The sequence below is a fragment of the Elaeis guineensis genome, chromosome 5 (assembly GCF_000442705.2).
Source record: "Elaeis guineensis isolate ETL-2024a chromosome 5, EG11, whole genome shotgun sequence".
NCBI lineage: Eukaryota > Viridiplantae > Streptophyta > Magnoliopsida > Arecales > Arecaceae > Elaeis > Elaeis guineensis.
In genome coordinates this window covers 53,506,607-53,511,880 of record NC_025997.2, presented here as the reverse complement: position 1 = coordinate 53,511,880, position 5,274 = coordinate 53,506,607, and positions in this window count along the sequence as shown.

Genomic DNA, 5,274 nt, shown 5'->3' with positions numbered 1-5,274 from the left:
GGACAACGGAGAGGAGACGGCGAAACCCTAATCGACGCGGATTCAGGGCTTTGGAGAGGGTTTAGAGGGATCGCGAGCGCTTATATAAGAGTGGGGTCGATGGCCATATCGGGCAGAGGGACCGTCAACCGTGAGGCGTTACGGCGCTCCCGGCTCGCCCACCCGAACCAATCGAGAAAATATGAGAAATTATTGCATGCATCAGGTCCAATTGAACCCGGGAAAATCCCGGAGTGCACGGTCGATAGAGCACAATCGGAAATTGGTGAAAGCGTGGCGTGTTATCCACCGTGGATTTGACTTCGGCACCTAGTGCACGCACTAGGGAGGCGAGGGGATATACCTAGCGTGCACCATGTGGCCGCGAACGCCCCCAATCACAACCGTTCGTTTTTATAAAGCTATTTATAAGCGCGTATGTTGTTGCTCCATTTCAGAAACAAACGGTAGTGATTAATTGTGTCATGGCCACGTGGTGCGCAAGGAGTAGACTCTAATTTCTCCAAACCATCCGAGCCGGCTGAGGGCGCCACGTATCATTGGTCGAGTAACCTTTTTTGGTAGATGTCGAGGAATTCGGTGTATGCACATCATAGGGAACTGGTGCAAGAATCAGACCGGGCCCACAATCATACGGACTGGTACCACCCGGTTCAAATTTGTGGACCCCACGTAGGTCGTGTCGAAAGGAATGCCCTCCACCTTTCTTTGCTGCAGAGAAGAAGGGCACTTCAGTGATTTAAAAATCTCGCGGAAAGATTTGAAGGGAACTCAAAAAAATTGAGCTCTTTTCAAAATAATATAAAAAAAAATTATTTATAAAAATAATTTAAAATTTATTTTTTTTAAATAATATAAAAATAAAAAACGTTATTTTAAATAGCATTTTTTTCCTTCCACGTCATCTTTTTTTCCATGATGACATCGTCTTAAAAAAAAAAAAAAAGAAACGTCATTTAAAATGATATTTTTAAAAACGTCATTTTGACTGACGTTTTTAAAAACGCCATTCAAAATGATGCTTTCTATTTTTTCTACGAAAAAAAAAGAAAAAAAATCGAGGAAGAATGGAAAAAAATAATTTTTAAAATTTTAAATTAATAAATAAATTAAAATTTTAATTTTAATTGAAATTTAAAATATAAAGATTTGAATTTGAAATTCAAATAAAAAAAATAATTTTAGATATTTTTTTTTCAAATTTTTTTTAAAAAATATCTTAAAAAAATCTTAAGAAATTTAAAAATTAAAAATATCATAGAAAAAGAAAAAAAAGAGAAAGAAATATGAAAGAAATAAAAATTTTAAATTTAATTGAAAAACATCATTTCAAATGCTTGTCAAAAAAATTTAAAAAAAATTTTAAAAAATAAAAAGTACTATTAAAAAATAAAAAGTTTTAAAAAATCAAAAAAAATAAGAATTATAATTTAAAATTTAAAAAAAATAAAATTTTAAAGATTAATTGAAATAAAAATATTATTTCAAATTACTTTCTTAAATTAAAATTAATTTATTTAAAAAGAATTCGAAAAAAATAAAAAAAATAGCCTAAAAAAATTTCATAAAAACAGAAAGAAACGTAAAAAAATAGAAAAATTATATAATTATAACTTTGACTTAAAAAAATTAATTTGAATTAAATTTTTATAAAAAATTAATGCATAAAAAAGTGAAAAAATGAGGAAAAATAAGAAAAAATTTATAAATTGAACTTTAAAAAAAATAATTTTTTTTTAAATTATTGTAAAAAAATTATCTCAAGAAAAGAAAAAATATTGTAAAAAAATAGAAAATACCCTAAAAAAGAAAAAAATAGAATTGAAAAAAAAATAGAAATTGTAATTCTAATTGAAAAACAAAATTTTTAATTTTTAATTTTAAAAAATAAAAATTATAATTATAATTGAAATAAAAAATATCATTTTAAATAATTAAATAAATTTAAATATAATTATTTAAAAAATATTTTAAGTAAAGGAAAAGAATACGTAATAGAATGCTAAAAAGATAAAAATGGAAGAAAAATGAAATTATAATTTCAAATGATAAAAATTTTAAAAAAAATTTAAAAAAAATATCATAAAAAATAAATAATAAAATAATAATAAAATAATAATAAAATAAAAATTATAATTATAAATTAAAAAATTTATTTTAATTTAAATTAAAAATTATCATTTAAATTATTATCTCATTATTTAATTAAATTTATTTATTAAAAGATCACAAAAAAATAATTAAAGAAATTAAAAAAATTAAAAAATATATAAAAAAAGGAGAAAACGCCAAAGAGAATGGCGTTTTCTCCCCCCCAAACCCCTTCTTCTCTCCTTCTCCCTTCTCCCTCTTCTCCTTCTCCCTTCTCCCTTCTCCCTTTTCCCTTCTCCCTCTTCTCCGACGTCTCTCTGGCGGCACTGCGGCACGGCGGCACAGTGACGAGCTCTCGGCGACGGTGAGCTCTTCCCGCCTCTCTCTCCCTCTTCCTCTCTCTCTCTCCCTCTTCCCCTCTCTCTCTTTTCCCATTTCTCTCGTGCCGACGGCGGGCCGCGCATCCCGATGGCGGGTCCCGCACCCCGACGACGGGCCTCAGCCCCCTCCTTTTCCTCTTCCTCTCTCTCTCTTCCTCTCTCTCTCCCTTTTCCTTGGCCGCCGGCCACAGACGGCCGGCGGCGGGCCCCGCGCCCCGACGGCGATCCCCGACCCCCTCCTCTCCCTCTTCCTCTCTCTCTCTCTCTTCCTCTCTCTCTCCCTTCTCCTTGGCCGCCGGCCACAAACGGCCGGCGGCGGGTCGCGCGCCCTGACGGCAGGCGCCGCATCCCGGCGGCGGGCCCCAGCCCCGTCCTCTCCCTCTTCCTCTCTCTCTCTCTTCCTCTCTCTCTCCCTTCTCCTTGGCCGCCGGCCACAGACGGCCGGCGGCGGGCCGCGCACCCCGGTGGCGGGCCCCGCATCCCTACGGTGGGCCCCGGCCCCCTCCTCTCTCTCTTCCTCCTCCTTGGCCATCGGCCACAGACGACCGGCGGCCGGGCCGCGCGCCCCGACGGCGGGCCCCGCATCCTGGCGGCGGGCCCTGGCCCCGTCCTCTCCCTCTTCCTCTCTCTCTCTTCCTCTCTCTCTCCCTTCTCCTTGGCCGCCGGCCATAGACGGCCGGCGGCGGGCCGCACGCCCCGACGGCGGGCCTCGCGCCCCGGCGGCGGGCCCCGCATCCCGATGGTGGGCCCCGGCCCCCTCCTCTATCTCTTCCTCTCTCTCTCTCTTCCTCTCTCTCCCTTCTCCTTGGTCGCCGGCCACAGACGGCCGACGGCGGGCCACGCACCCCGACGGCAGGCCCCGCGTCCCGGCGATGGGCCTCGGCCCCCTCCTCTCTCTCTTCCTCTCTCTCTCCCTTCTCCTTGGCCGCCGGCCACAGACGGCTGGCGGCGGGCCGCGCGCCCCGGCAGCGGGCCCCGCGTCCTGGCGGTGGGCCCCGGCCCCCTCCTCTCCCTCTTCCTCTCTCTCTCTCTTCCACTCTCTCTCCCTTCTCCTTGGCCGCCGGTCACAGGCGGCCGGCGGTGGGCCGCGCGCCCCGACGGCGGGCCCCGCGTCCCGACGGTGGGCCCCGACCCCCTCCTCTCTCTCTTCCTCTCTCTCTCCCTTCTCCTTGGCTGCCGGCCACAGACGGCCGGTAGCGGGCCGCGCGCCCCGACGGCGGGCCCCGCATCCCGATGGTGGGCCCCGACCCCCTCCTCTCTCTCTTCCTCTCTCTCTTCCTCTCTCTCTCCCTTCTCCTTGGCCGCCGGCCATAGACGGCCAGCGGCGGGCCCGGCGTCCCGACGGTGGGCCCCGGCCCCCTCCTCTCCCTCTTCCTCTCTCTCTGTCCCTTTTCCTTGGCCGCCGGCCACAGACGGTCGGCGGCGGGCCGCGCGCCCCGGCGGTGGGCCCGGCGTGGCGATGGGATACGACAGGTCTGACGCGATGGGCCGCGATGGCAGTGGGGCCCACGGGCTCCGACGGTCACTCTTTTTTTTTATCTCATTAATTTTTTTTATTTTTATTCTTATCTCATTAAATTCAGATGTATTTTAAATTTTTAAATATATTGCATTTCATGAGAACGTAGACTCGTCAATTGACCAATGTAGAATATTCTACGTTATCCGTATAAAATATATATTAAATATATATTTTTATACGAATATCGTAAAATATATACATTGGTCAATTGATTGTCCAGTTTGGACAGTTTGAGAATTGCATTTAATTCTATAGATAATTACATTATTCGAATGATATGCGGAGGGTTCGAGAGAAATTTCTTACAGTATTTTTCTTTAGTTCTCCTCACACATTTTGAGTCGTGTGGGGAGAACTAAGAAAAAATGCTGCCGAAACTTTTTTCGGTCCTTTTTGCATATCGTTTGATTAATGTAATTAATCTATAGAATTAATACAATTCTCGAATGGGATATGATCTATCTGTACCTATTTGTTGATGATATGGTGCATGTATCATATAAATCTTTTGAAATAATAAAATAATTAATAATATTAAATAATAGTATTGATCTTTTTCATAGGTTTTTTTGAGAAAATGGTTAGTACTCGAGTTCGTGTACTATTGTATTATGATGGCATGATACAGAATGATGAAACTGGTGTGCAGTACAGTCACCCTGCAAATCGGATGATTAGAGTATCTTCATTATTATCACGTCAAGAATTATTGGATCATTTATACAGCAGTATTCCTGTAGACAAAGAAAAATATGAAATAAAATTGAAATGGAGATCTCCTAATCTGTCGGGACAGTTAATGCAAAGTAAATATATTTTGGTTCCAATTAATGACGATAAAGATGTCGAAGAAATGCTGATTTTTCCTTTAAAATATTCAGAATGTCGATTTTTAGAATTATATATTAAAAAGAAAGATGTACCAAGCTTTGGATACTATAGTCGGCTTTTAACTCAAGCGGATAATAATGTTGGGCCTTCCTCATCTTTCGTAACTCCTATGATGCAAACCGATAGTGTTGGGGTCGGTTTTGCAGAACAACATTCCACTACTGCATGTCCTAATTGTCCAATTATTCCAAGTGCTATGGTGACTTCTCCTGTATCTTCTCCTATGGTGACTTCTTTTTGCTAGAAGTAGTGGTAAGTGCGGGAGACGACACTCATATAGGAAATGATGACTGGATAGTCGGTGGAATAAATTCTGATAGTCTGAGTTTTGAGTCAGATGAAAATGGAGATGAAGACTGTTGGATGGATGAGGACAGTAGCAGTAATGAT